General features: G+C 45.9%; 6 non-coding genes across 6 annotated transcripts; all 6 read left to right on the forward strand.

Moving 5' to 3' along the window:
• The first annotated feature begins 1998 nt into the window (after window positions 1-1998).
• On the forward strand, window positions 1999-2189 carry LOC130326545 (U2 spliceosomal RNA). The gene has a single exon (XR_008871134.1). It is a non-coding gene; the product is annotated as a U2 spliceosomal RNA (small nuclear RNA).
• A 2086-nt stretch (window positions 2190-4275) lies between these two features.
• Window positions 4276-4466, forward strand: LOC130326557 (U2 spliceosomal RNA). Its single transcript, XR_008871145.1, has one exon. It is a non-coding gene; the product is annotated as a U2 spliceosomal RNA (small nuclear RNA).
• A 2085-nt stretch (window positions 4467-6551) lies between these two features.
• On the forward strand, window positions 6552-6742 carry LOC130326570 (U2 spliceosomal RNA). Its single transcript, XR_008871152.1, has one exon. It is a non-coding gene; the product is annotated as a U2 spliceosomal RNA (small nuclear RNA).
• Window positions 6743-8834: 2092 nt separating this feature from the next.
• On the forward strand, window positions 8835-9025 carry LOC130326573 (U2 spliceosomal RNA). The gene has a single exon (XR_008871154.1). It is a non-coding gene; the product is annotated as a U2 spliceosomal RNA (small nuclear RNA).
• Window positions 9026-11116: 2091 nt separating this feature from the next.
• LOC130326574 (U2 spliceosomal RNA) lies at window positions 11117-11307 on the forward strand. The gene has a single exon (XR_008871155.1). It is a non-coding gene; the product is annotated as a U2 spliceosomal RNA (small nuclear RNA).
• A 2088-nt stretch (window positions 11308-13395) lies between these two features.
• LOC130326575 (U2 spliceosomal RNA) lies at window positions 13396-13586 on the forward strand. Its single transcript, XR_008871156.1, has one exon. It is a non-coding gene; the product is annotated as a U2 spliceosomal RNA (small nuclear RNA).
• Window positions 13587-14297: the final 711 nt, after the last annotated feature.

Raw genomic sequence — 14297 nt, forward strand, 5'->3', positions numbered from 1 at the left:
TGCTGCAGCCAAAAAACAAAAGGTGGTGCTGCTGCTGCTTCTGCTGCTTCTGCTTCTGCTTGTGTCTGGCCGCTGTTGGAGCGTCCAGGCACAGGACTTCTGCTGCTGCTGACTAAATGGCCTCCTTAATTGGATCATTTGAGTAGCCAGCACACCTGTGCAGGTAGGGCATGACATGATAGGCAGCTGCCTTGATAGCGGGTGGGTGCTGAATGTTCCTAATTGACAAAATAAGATTAATGCTTATGAAGAAATATAAAATCTCATCCCTTCCCCAATATCGCGCCACACCCCTACCCCTTAATTCCCTGGTTGAACTTGATGGACATATGTCTTTTTTCGACCGTACTAACTATGTAACTATGTAACATAACATGGGGGGGGTCTCCTGGCTGTTCACACAGGTGTGTCATTGCTGTACATTGACCATGCATTGCTTCTGTGGTATTGCAAAGGCAAAGACAAATGCTTCCAGCCATCCATTGCACTAATGGATTGGTCATCAGCTGGCTGTCTATGTCCCGCATCAATATAGACCAAAGTACAGAGGGTTAGGCTATGCTATTGTGCACCTACCTGATGCATCAGAAGGTGCGAGGCCCTTGCTAAATTCTGTGCACAGACTTTGAGATCTATACTTTAGACTGTATCTAAACCTGCTCCAACATGGACTGACATTCTGGCCTACTTTCAGCCGATGCGACTTGTCTGTCGCTGAACAGTCGCTTTTTATGTATTCAGCACCTATGTATAATGTTGTAAAAATGCTCTAGAAGCTAAAGTCGCAGAAATGTCACACATATTTGGCCTGCAACTTTCTGTGCGACAAATTCAGACAGGAAAAATCAGTATAAATCCTTAGAAAATTATCCCCCAGTGTCTCCATCTGCTGGCGGTATTGAATAAGCATTGCTGCACTGATGGGGTATGCATTAGACGAAAAAAAAGAAGAAAAAGAAGAATAATACGCCCAGAAAAGAGGCGAAAAGGAGAAAAACGTAAAAAAACGTGAAAAAAAAGTAAGAGGAAGAGAAGGGAAAAAAAGGTGGAAATGGGTTTAAAAGTGATTTCGGCGGAGAAATATATATATATATATATATATATATATATATATATATATATATACGCGCACACACACACATATATATAAACGTATTCTCCGTTGAGATATTGCAGCCGCTGCTGTGTCCAGGCCCAGGAGCCTTAGCACTGTGCTGTGATGTCACTCAATACCACTGACATCACTAGGTGTAAACAACATCTCTCCTTTGCTGTGTATGTGACTATGGAGCTGTTTGGTGATGTCGTCTATTATGGCCTTCATAGAAGCAACAGGAGATTGTTGCATCCATCTAGAACCCTCAGAACTACAGTGCTATGATGTCACTCACTTCCACAGGCCTTGCAGAGTGTAAACAACAACAACCCAGCTTTGTTGTGTATGTAACCATAGGGATTTGTGATGTCACCTAGAACCTTCACAGCAGCGACAGCTTTATGAGGAGCATCAGCACTGCTCTGCCTGAGCAGAACCATCACCGCCATAGGTTGTCAAATAACCCGGATTTAACCCACACAGGTAAGTCCAATGGGGTGCAGGCATGTCCTCTATGCTTACAGCTTCCCGTGGGTGTTGGTTTGATACCGTTTGGGGACAGCCAAGGAGGCATCTGCAGGCAACAAAGGTAGGTGTGTGCTTGTGTGTGTGTTTCCTATGCAGATCCTAAGCCCAGTGTCACATGCAAGTAGGAGGAGTAAGAAGGGTTCCTGGCAAATCCGGGTTATGGATTGCATTTAAAAAGGCCCCGTGGGAGTGCAATGGGCCCCTGTCTTGCTGCTTAGCAATAATGGTATGGGTTTAGGTTCTGCTGTGTGTACTGGTGGTTGACTGCCCCCCAGCCCAGAGTGTGCATGGAAAATTGTCTGGCAGCCTCCCTGACAGCAAGCAGTGATAGTGCCCATGAAGGGGACCTTGTTGGGCCCGCCCCTTTCACGGTTATCGCTTCTCGGCCTTTTGGCTAAGATCAAGTGTAGTATCTGTTCTTATCAGTTTAATATCTGATACGTCCCCTATCTGGGGACCATATATTAAATGGATTTTTGAGAACGGGGGCCGATTTCGAAGCTTGCTTCCGTCGCCCTATGCATTGACCCGATATGGCAGTATCTTCGGGTACAGTGCACCACCCCCTTACAGGGTTAAAAAGAAAGATTCCTACTTTCATTGCTACCTGCTTGCTGGCTAGCCAGCTAGCCAGCCCTGTGGGCCTTGCTGCTGCTGCTGCAGCCAAAAAACAAAAGGTGGTGCTGCTGCTGCTTCTGCTGCTTCTGCTTCTGCTTGTGTCTGGCCGCTGTTGGAGCGTCCAGGCACAGGACTTCTGCTGCTGCTGACTAAATGGCCTCCTTAATTGGATCATTTGAGTAGCCAGCACACCTGTGCAGGTAGGGCATGACATGATAGGCAGCTGCCTTGATAGCGGGTGGGTGCTGAATGTTCCTAATTGACAAAATAAGATTAATGCTTATGAAGAAATATAAAATCTCATCCCTTCCCCAATATCGCGCCACACCCCTACCCCTTAATTCCCTGGTTGAACTTGATGGACATATGTCTTTTTTCGACCGTACTAACTATGTAACTATGTAACATAACATGGGGGGGGTCTCCTGGCTGTTCACACAGGTGTGTCATTGCTGTACATTGACCATGCATTGCTTCTGTGGTATTGCAAAGGCAAAGACAAATGCTTCCAGCCATCCATTGCACTAATGGATTGGTCATCAGCTGGCTGTCTATGTCCCGCATCAATATAGACCAAAGTACAGAGGGTTAGGCTATGCTATTGTGCACCTACCTGATGCATCAGAAGGTGCGAGGCCCTTGCTAAATTCTGTGCACAGACTTTGAGATCTATACTTTAGACTGTATCTAAACCTGCTCCAACATGGACTGACATTCTGGCCTACTTTCAGCCGATGCGACTTGTCTGTCGCTGAACAGTCGCTTTTTATGTATTCAGCACCTATGTATAATGTTGTAAAAATGCTCTAGAAGCTAAAGTCGCAGAAATGTCACACATATTTGGCCTGCAACTTTCTGTGCGACAAATTCAGACAGGAAAAATCAGTATAAATCCTTAGAAAATTATCCCCCAGTGTCTCCATCTGCTGGCGGTATTGAATAAGCATTGCTGCACTGATGGGGTATGCATTAGACGAAAAAAAAGAAGAAAAAGAAGAATAATACGCCCAGAAAAGAGGCGAAAAGGAGAAAAACGTAAAAAAACGTGAAAAAAAAGTAAGAGGAAGAGAAGGGAAAAAAAGGTGGAAATGGGTTTAAAAGTGATTTCGGCGGAGAAATATATATATATATATATATATATATATATATATATATATATACGCGCACACACACACATATATATAAACGTATTCTCCGTTGAGATATTGCAGCCGCTGCTGTGTCCAGGCCCAGGAGCCTTAGCACTGTGCTGTGATGTCACTCAATACCACTGACATCACTAGGTGTAAACAACATCTCTCCTTTGCTGTGTATGTGACTATGGAGCTGTTTGGTGATGTCGTCTATTATGGCCTTCATAGAAGCAACAGGAGATTGTTGCATCCATCTAGAACCCTCAGAACTACAGTGCTATGATGTCACTCACTTCCACAGGCCTTGCAGAGTGTAAACAACAACAACCCAGCTTTGTTGTGTATGTAACCATAGGGATTTGTGATGTCACCTAGAACCTTCACAGCAGCGACAGCTTTATGAGTAGCATCAGCACTGCTCTGCCTGAGCAGAACCATCACCGCCATAGGTTGTCAAATAACCCGGATTTAACCCACACAGGTAAGTCCAATGGGGTGCAGGCATGTCCTCTATGCTTACAGCTTCCCGTGGGTGTTGGTTTGATACCGTTTGGGGACAGCCAAGGAGGCATCTGCAGGCAACAAAGGTAGGTGTGTGCTTGTGTGTGTGTTTCCTATGCAGATCCTAAGCCCAGTGTCACATGCAAGTAGGAGGAGTAAGAAGGGTTCCTGGCAAATCCGGGTTATGGATTGCATTTAAAAAGGCCCCGTGGGAGTGCAATGGGCCCCTGTCTTGCTGCTTAGCAATAATGGTATGGGTTTAGGTTCTGCTGTGTGTACTGGTGGTTGACTGCCCCCCAGCCCAGAGTGTGCATGGAAAATTGTCTGGCAGCCTCCCTGACAGCAAGCAGTGATAGTGCCCATGAAGGGGACCTTGTTGGGCCCGCCCCTTTCACGGTTATCGCTTCTCGGCCTTTTGGCTAAGATCAAGTGTAGTATCTGTTCTTATCAGTTTAATATCTGATACGTCCCCTATCTGGGGACCATATATTAAATGGATTTTTGAGAACGGGGGCCGATTTCGAAGCTTGCTTCCGTCGCCCTATGCATTGACCCGATATGGCAGTATCTTCGGGTACAGTGCACCACCCCCTTACAGGGTTAAAAAGAAAGATTCCTACTTTCATTGCTACCTGCTTGCTGGCTAGCCAGCTAGCCAGCCCTGTGGGCCTTGCTGCTGCTGCTGCAGCCAAAAAACAAAAGGTGGTGCTGCTGCTGCTTCTGCTGCTTCTGCTTCTGCTTGTGTCTGGCCGCTGTTGGAGCGTCCAGGCACAGGACTTCTGCTGCTGCTGACTAAATGGCCTCCTTAATTGGATCATTTGAGTAGCCAGCACACCTGTGCAGGTAGGGCATGACATGATAGGCAGCTGCCTTGATAGCGGGTGGGTGCTGAATGTTCCTAATTGACAAAATAAGATTAATGCTTATGAAGAAATATAAAATCTCATCCCTTCCCCAATATCGCGCCACACCCCTACCCCTTAATTCCCTGGTTGAACTTGATGGACATATGTCTTTTTTCGACCGTACTAACTATGTAACTATGTAACATAACATGGGGGGGGTCTCCTGGCTGTTCACACAGGTGTGTCATTGCTGTACATTGACCATGCATTGCTTCTGTGGTATTGCAAAGGCAAAGACAAATGCTTCCAGCCATCCATTGCACTAATGGATTGGTCATCAGCTGGCTGTCTATGTCCCGCATCAATATAGACCAAAGTACAGAGGGTTAGGCTATGCTATTGTGCACCTACCTGATGCATCAGAAGGTGCGAGGCCCTTGCTAAATTCTGTGCACAGACTTTGAGATCTATACTTTAGACTGTATCTAAACCTGCTCCAACATGGACTGACATTCTGGCCTACTTTCAGCCGATGCGACTTGTCTGTCGCTGAACAGTCGCTTTTTATGTATTCAGCACCTATGTATAATGTTGTAAAAATGCTCTAGAAGCTAAAGTCGCAGAAATGTCACACATATTTGGCCTGCAACTTTCTGTGCGACAAATTCAGACAGGAAAAATCAGTATAAATCCTTAGAAAATTATCCCCCAGTGTCTCCATCTGCTGGCGGTATTGAATAAGCATTGCTGCACTGATGGGGTATGCATTAGACGAAAAAAAAGAAGAAAAAGAAGAATAATACGCCCAGAAAAGAGGCGAAAAGGAGAAAAACGTAAAAAAACGTGAAAAAAAAGTAAGAGGAAGAGAAGGGAAAAAAAGGTGGAAATGGGTTTAAAAGTGATTTCGGCGGAGAATATATATATATATATATATATATATATATATATATATATATACGCGCACACACACACATATATATAAACGTATTCTCCGTTGAGATATTGCAGCCGCTGCTGTGTCCAGGCCCAGGAGCCTTAGCACTGTGCTGTGATGTCACTCAATACCACTGACATCACTAGGTGTAAACAACATCTCTCCTTTGCTGTGTATGTGACTATGGAGCTGTTTGGTGATGTCGTCTATTATGGCCTTCATAGAAGCAACAGGAGATTGTTGCATCCATCTAGAACCCTCAGAACTACAGTGCTATGATGTCACTCACTTCCACAGGCCTTGCAGAGTGTAAACAACAACAACCCAGCTTTGTTGTGTATGTAACCATAGGGATTTGTGATGTCACCTAGAACCTTCACAGCAGCGACAGCTTTATGAGGAGCATCAGCACTGCTCTGCCTGAGCAGAACCATCACCGCCATAGGTTGTCAAATAACCCGGATTTAACCCACACAGGTAAGTCCAATGGGGTGCAGGCATGTCCTCTATGCTTACAGCTTCCCGTGGGTGTTGGTTTGATACCGTTTGGGGACAGCCAAGGAGGCATCTGCAGGCAACAAAGGTAGGTGTGTGCTTGTGTGTGTGTTTCCTATGCAGATCCTAAGCCCAGTGTCACATGCAAGTAGGAGGAGTAAGAAGGGTTCCTGGCAAATCCGGGTTATGGATTGCATTTAAAAAGGCCCCGTGGGAGTGCAATGGGCCCCTGTCTTGCTGCTTAGCAATAATGGTATGGGTTTAGGTTCTGCTGTGTGTACTGGTGGTTGACTGCCCCCCAGCCCAGAGTGTGCATGGAAAATTGTCTGGCAGCCTCCCTGACAGCAAGCAGTGATAGTGCCCATGAAGGGGACCTTGTTGGGCCCGCCCCTTTCACGGTTATCGCTTCTCGGCCTTTTGGCTAAGATCAAGTGTAGTATCTGTTCTTATCAGTTTAATATCTGATACGTCCCCTATCTGGGGACCATATATTAAATGGATTTTTGAGAACGGGGGCCGATTTCGAAGCTTGCTTCCGTCGCCCTATGCATTGACCCGATATGGCAGTATCTTCGGGTACAGTGCACCACCCCCTTACAGGGTTAAAAAGAAAGATTCCTACTTTCATTGCTACCTGCTTGCTGGCTAGCCAGCTAGCCAGCCCTGTGGGCCTTGCTGCTGCTGCTGCAGCCAAAAAACAAAAGGTGGTGCTGCTGCTGCTTCTGCTGCTTCTGCTTCTGCTTGTGTCTGGCCGCTGTTGGAGCGTCCAGGCACAGGACTTCTGCTGCTGCTGACTAAATGGCCTCCTTAATTGGATCATTTGAGTAGCCAGCACACCTGTGCAGGTAGGGCATGACATGATAGGCAGCTGCCTTGATAGCGGGTGGGTGCTGAATGTTCCTAATTGACAAAATAAGATTAATGCTTATGAAGAAATATAAAATCTCATCCCTTCCCCAATATCGCGCCACACCCCTACCCCTTAATTCCCTGGTTGAACTTGATGGACATATGTCTTTTTTCGACCGTACTAACTATGTAACTATGTAACATAACATGGGGGGGGTCTCCTGGCTGTTCACACAGGTGTGTCATTGCTGTACATTGACCATGCATTGCTTCTGTGGTATTGCAAAGGCAAAGACAAATGCTTCCAGCCATCCATTGCACTAATGGATTGGTCATCAGCTGGCTGTCTATGTCCCGCATCAATATAGACCAAAGTACAGAGGGTTAGGCTATGCTATTGTGCACCTACCTGATGCATCAGAAGGTGCGAGGCCCTTGCTAAATTCTGTGCACAGACTTTGAGATCTATACTTTAGACTGTATCTAAACCTGCTCCAACATGGACTGACATTCTGGCCTACTTTCAGCCGATGCGACTTGTCTGTCGCTGAACAGTCGCTTTTTATGTATTCAGCACCTATGTATAATGTTGTAAAAATGCTCTAGAAGCTAAAGTCGCAGAAATGTCACACATATTTGGCCTGCAACTTTCTGTGCGACAAATTCAGACAGGAAAAATCAGTATAAATCCTTAGAAAATTATCCCCCAGTGTCTCCATCTGCTGGCGGTATTGAATAAGCATTGCTGCACTGATGGGGTATGCATTAGACGAAAAAAAAGAAGAAAAAGAAGAATAATACGCCCAGAAAAGAGGCGAAAAGGAGAAAAACGTAAAAAAACGTGAAAAAAAAGTAAGAGGAAGAGAAGGGAAAAAAAGGTGGAAATGGGTTTAAAAGTGATTTCGGCGGAGAAATATATATATATATATATATATATATATATATATATATATATATATATACGCGCACACACACACATATATATAAACGTATTCTCCGTTGAGATATTGCAGCCGCTGCTGTGTCCAGGCCCAGGAGCCTTAGCACTGTGCTGTGATGTCACTCAATACCACTGACATCACTAGGTGTAAACAACATCTCTCCTTTGCTGTGTATGTGACTATGGAGCTGTTTGGTGATGTCGTCTATTATGGCCTTCATAGAAGCAACAGGAGATTGTTGCATCCATCTAGAACCCTCAGAACTACAGTGCTATGATGTCACTCACTTCCACAGGCCTTGCAGAGTGTAAACAACAACAACCCAGCTTTGTTGTGTATGTAACCATAGGGATTTGTGATGTCACCTAGAACCTTCACAGCAGCGACAGCTTTATGAGGAGCATCAGCACTGCTCTGCCTGAGCAGAACCATCACCGCCATAGGTTGTCAAATAACCCGGATTTAACCCACACAGGTAAGTCCAATGGGGTGCAGGCATGTCCTCTATGCTTACAGCTTCCCGTGGGTGTTGGTTTGATACCGTTTGGGGACAGCCAAGGAGGCATCTGCAGGCAACAAAGGTAGGTGTGTGCTTGTGTGTGTGTTTCCTATGCAGATCCTAAGCCCAGTGTCACATGCAAGTAGGAGGAGTAAGAAGGGTTCCTGGCAAATCCGGGTTATGGATTGCATTTAAAAAGGCCCCGTGGGAGTGCAATGGGCCCCTGTCTTGCTGCTTAGCAATAATGGTATGGGTTTAGGTTCTGCTGTGTGTACTGGTGGTTGACTGCCCCCCAGCCCAGAGTGTGCATGGAAAATTGTCTGGCAGCCTCCCTGACAGCAAGCAGTGATAGTGCCCATGAAGGGGACCTTGTTGGGCCCGCCCCTTTCACGGTTATCGCTTCTCGGCCTTTTGGCTAAGATCAAGTGTAGTATCTGTTCTTATCAGTTTAATATCTGATACGTCCCCTATCTGGGGACCATATATTAAATGGATTTTTGAGAACGGGGGCCGATTTCGAAGCTTGCTTCCGTCGCCCTATGCATTGACCCGATATGGCAGTATCTTCGGGTACAGTGCACCACCCCCTTACAGGGTTAAAAAGAAAGATTCCTACTTTCATTGCTACCTGCTTGCTGGCTAGCCAGCTAGCCAGCCCTGTGGGCCTTGCTGCTGCTGCTGCAGCCAAAAAACAAAAGGTGGTGCTGCTGCTGCTTCTGCTGCTTCTGCTTCTGCTTGTGTCTGGCCGCTGTTGGAGCGTCCAGGCACAGGACTTCTGCTGCTGCTGACTAAATGGCCTCCTTAATTGGATCATTTGAGTAGCCAGCACACCTGTGCAGGTAGGGCATGACATGATAGGCAGCTGCCTTGATAGCGGGTGGGTGCTGAATGTTCCTAATTGACAAAATAAGATTAATGCTTATGAAGAAATATAAAATCTCATCCCTTCCCCAATATCGCGCCACACCCCTACCCCTTAATTCCCTGGTTGAACTTGATGGACATATGTCTTTTTTCGACCGTACTAACTATGTAACTATGTAACATAACATGGGGGGGGTCTCCTGGCTGTTCACACAGGTGTGTCATTGCTGTACATTGACCATGCATTGCTTCTGTGGTATTGCAAAGGCAAAGACAAATGCTTCCAGCCATCCATTGCACTAATGGATTGGTCATCAGCTGGCTGTCTATGTCCCGCATCAATATAGACCAAAGTACAGAGGGTTAGGCTATGCTATTGTGCACCTACCTGATGCATCAGAAGGTGCGAGGCCCTTGCTAAATTCTGTGCACAGACTTTGAGATCTATACTTTAGACTGTATCTAAACCTGCTCCAACATGGACTGACATTCTGGCCTACTTTCAGCCGATGCGACTTGTCTGTCGCTGAACAGTCGCTTTTTATGTATTCAGCACCTATGTATAATGTTGTAAAAATGCTCTAGAAGCTAAAGTCGCAGAAATGTCACACATATTTGGCCTGCAACTTTCTGTGCGACAAATTCAGACAGGAAAAATCAGTATAAATCCTTAGAAAATTATCCCCCAGTGTCTCCATCTGCTGGCGGTATTGAATAAGCATTGCTGCACTGATGGGGTATTGCATTAGACGAAAAAAAAGAAGAAAAAGAAGAATAATACGCCCAGAAAAGAGGCGAAAAGGAGAAAAACGTAAAAAAACGTGAAAAAAAAGTAAGAGGAAGAGAAGGGAAAAAAAGGTGGAAATGGGTTTAAAAGTGATTTCGGCGGAGAAATATATATATATATATATATATATATATATATATATATATATATATACGCGCACACACACACATATATATAAACGTATTCTCCGTTGAGATATTGCAGCCGCTGCTGTGTCCAGGCCCAGGAGCCTTAGCACTGTGCTGTGATGTCACTCAATACCACTGACATCACTAGGTGTAAACAACATCTCTCCTTTGCTGTGTATGTGACTATGGAGCTGTTTGGTGATGTCGTCTATTATGGCCTTCATAGAAGCAACAGGAGATTGTTGCATCCATCTAGAACCCTCAGAACTACAGTGCTATGATGTCACTCACTTCCACAGGCCTTGCAGAGTGTAAACAACAACAACCCAGCTTTGTTGTGTATGTAACCATAGGGATTTGTGATGTCACCTAGAACCTTCACAGCAGCGACAGCTTTATGAGGAGCATCAGCACTGCTCTGCCTGAGCAGAACCATCACCGCCATAGGTTGTCAAATAACCCGGATTTAACCCACACAGGTAAGTCCAATGGGGTGCAGGCATGTCCTCTATGCTTACAGCTTCCCGTGGGTGTTGGTTTGATACCGTTTGGGGACAGCCAAGGAGGCATCTGCAGGCAACAAAGGTAGGTGTGTGCTTGTGTGTGTGTTTCCTATGCAGATCCTAAGCCCAGTGTCACATGCAAGTAGGAGGAGTAAGAAGGGTTCCTGGCAAATCCGGGTTATGGATTGCATTTAAAAAGGCCCCGTGGGAGTGCAATGGGCCCCTGTCTTGCTGCTTAGCAATAATGGTATGGGTTTAGGTTCTGCTGTGTGTACTGGTGGTTGACTGCCCCCCAGCCCAGAGTGTGCATGGAAAATTGTCTGGCAGCCTCCCTGACAGCAAGCAGTGATAGTGCCCATGAAGGGGACCTTGTTGGGCCCGCCCCTTTCACGGTTATCGCTTCTCGGCCTTTTGGCTAAGATCAAGTGTAGTATCTGTTCTTATCAGTTTAATATCTGATACGTCCCCTATCTGGGGACCATATATTAAATGGATTTTTGAGAACGGGGGCCGATTTCGAAGCTTGCTTCCGTCGCCCTATGCATTGACCCGATATGGCAGTATCTTCGGGTACAGTGCACCACCCCCTTACAGGGTTAAAAAGAAAGATTCCTACTTTCATTGCTACCTGCTTGCTGGCTAGCCAGCTAGCCAGCCCTGTGGGCCTTGCTGCTGCTGCTGCAGCCAAAAAACAAAAGGTGGTGCTGCTGCTGCTTCTGCTGCTTCTGCTTCTGCTTGTGTCTGGCCGCTGTTGGAGCGTCCAGGCACAGGACTTCTGCTGCTGCTGACTAAATGGCCTCCTTAATTGGATCATTTGAGTAGCCAGCACACCTGTGCAGGTAGGGCATGACATGATAGGCAGCTGCCTTGATAGCGGGTGGGTGCTGAATGTTCCTAATTGACAAAATAAGATTAATGCTTATGAAGAAATATAAAATCTCATCCCTTCCCCAATATCGCGCCACACCCCTACCCCTTAATTCCCTGGTTGAACTTGATGGACATATGTCTTTTTTCGACCGTACTAACTATGTAACTATGTAACATAACATGGGGGGGGTCTCCTGGCTGTTCACACAGGTGTGTCATTGCTGTACATTGACCATGCATTGCTTCTGTGGTATTGCAAAGGCAAAGACAAATGCTTCCAGCCATCCATTGCACTAATGGATTGGTCATCAGCTGGCTGTCTATGTCCCGCATCAATATAGACCAAAGTACAGAGGGTTAGGCTATGCTATTGTGCACCTACCTGATGCATCAGAAGGTGCGAGGCCCTTGCTAAATTCTGTGCACAGACTTTGAGATCTATACTTTAGACTGTATCTAAACCTGCTCCAACATGGACTGACATTCTGGCCTACTTTCAGCCGATGCGACTTGTCTGTCGCTGAACAGTCGCTTTTTATGTATTCAGCACCTATGTATAATGTTGTAAAAATGCTCTAGAAGCTAAAGTCGCAGAAATGTCACACATATTTGGCCTGCAACTTTCTGTGCGACAAATTCAGACAGGAAAAATCAGTATAAATCCTTAGAAAATTATCCCCCAGTGTCTCCATCTGCTGGCGGTATTGAATAAGCATTGCTGCACTGATGGGGTATGCATTAGACGAAAAAAAAGAAGAAAAAGAAGAATAATACGCCCAGAAAAGAGGCGAAAAGGAGAAAAACGTAAAAAAACGTGAAAAAAAAGTAAGAGGAAGAGAAGGGAAAAAAAGGTGGAAATGGGTTTAAAAGTGATTTCGGCGGAGAAATATATATATATATATATATATATATATATATATATATATATATACGCGCACACACACACATATATATAAACGTATTCTCCGTTGAGATATTGCAGCCGCTGCTGTGTCCAGGCCCAGGAGCCTTAGCACTGTGCTGTGATGTCACTCAATACCACTGACATCACTAGGTGTAAACAACATCTCTCCTTTGCTGTGTATGTGACTATGGAGCTGTTTGGTGATGTCGTCTATTATGGCCTTCATAGAAGCAACAGGAGATTGTTGCATCCATCTAGAACCCTCAGAACTACAGTGCTATGATGTCACTCACTTCCACAGGCCTTGCAGAGTGTAAACAACAACAACCCAGCTTTGTTGTGTATGTAACCATAGGGATTTGTGATGTCACCTAGAACCTTCACAGCAGCGACAGCTTTATGAGGAGCATCAGCACTGCTCTGCCTGAGCAGAACCATCACCGCCATAGGTTGTCAAATAACCCGGATTTAACCCACACAGGTAAGTCCAATGGGGTGCAGGCATGTCCTCTATGCTTACAGCTTCCCGTGGGTGTTGGTTTGATACCGTTTGGGGACAGCCAAGGAGGCATCTGCAGGCAACAAAGGTAGGTGTGTGCTTGTGTGTGTGTTTCCTATGCAGATCCTAAGCCCAGTGTCACATGCAAGTAGGAGGAGTAAGAAGGGTTCCTGGCAAATCCGGGTTATGGATTGCATTTAAAAAGGCCCCGTGGGAGTGCAATGGGCCCCTGTCTTGCTGCTTAGCAATAATGGTATGGGTTTAGGTTCTGCTGTGTGTACTGGTGGTTGACTGCCCCCCAGCCCAGAGTGTGCATGGAAAATTGTCTGGCAGCCTCCCTGACAGCAAGCAGTGATAGTGCCCATGAAGGGGACCTTGTTGGGCCCGCCCCTTTCACGGTTATCGCTTCTCGGCCTTTTGGCTAAGATCAAGTGTAGTATCTGTTCTTATCAGTTTAATATCTGATACGTCCCCTATCTGGGGACCATATATTAAATGGATTTTTGAGAACGGGGGCCGATTTCGAAGCTTGCTTCCGTCGCCCTATGCATTGACCCGATATGGCAGTATCTTCGGGTACAGTGCACCACCCCCTTACAGGGTTAAAAAGAAAGATTCCTACTTTCATTGCTACCTGCTTGCTGGCTAGCCAGCTAGCCAGCCCTGTGGGCCTTGCTGCTGCTGCTGCAGCCAAAAAACAAAAGGTGGTGCTGCTGCTGCTTCTGCTGCTTCTGCTTCTGCTTGTGTCTGGCCGCTGTTGGAGCGTCCAGGCACAGGACTTCTGCTGCTGCTGACTAAATGGCCTCCTTAATTGGATCATTTGAGTAGCCAGCACACCTGTGCAGGTAGGGCATGACATGATAGGCAGCTGCCTTGATAGCGGGTGGGTGCTGAATGTTCCTAATTGACAAAATAAGATTAATGCTTATGAAGAAATATAAAATCTCATCCCTTCCCCAATATCGCGCCACACCCCTACCCCTTAATTCCCTGGTTGAACTTGATGGACATATGTCTTTTTTCGACCGTACTAACTATGTAACTATGTAACATAACATGGGGGGGGTCTCCTGGCTGTTCACACAGGTGTGTCATTGCTGTACATTGACCATGCATTGCTTCTGTGGTATTGCAAAGGCAAAGACAAATGCTTCCAGCCATCCATTGCACTAATGGATTGGTCATCAGCTGGCTGTCTATGTCCCGCATCAATATAGACCAAAGTACAGAGGGTTAGGCTATGCTATTGTGCACCTACCTGATGCATCAGAAGGTGCGAGGCCCTTGCTAAATTCTGTGCACA

This window comes from Hyla sarda, unplaced genomic scaffold (genome assembly GCF_029499605.1).
Source record: "Hyla sarda isolate aHylSar1 unplaced genomic scaffold, aHylSar1.hap1 scaffold_285, whole genome shotgun sequence".
NCBI classification, from domain to species: domain Eukaryota; kingdom Metazoa; phylum Chordata; class Amphibia; order Anura; family Hylidae; genus Hyla; species Hyla sarda.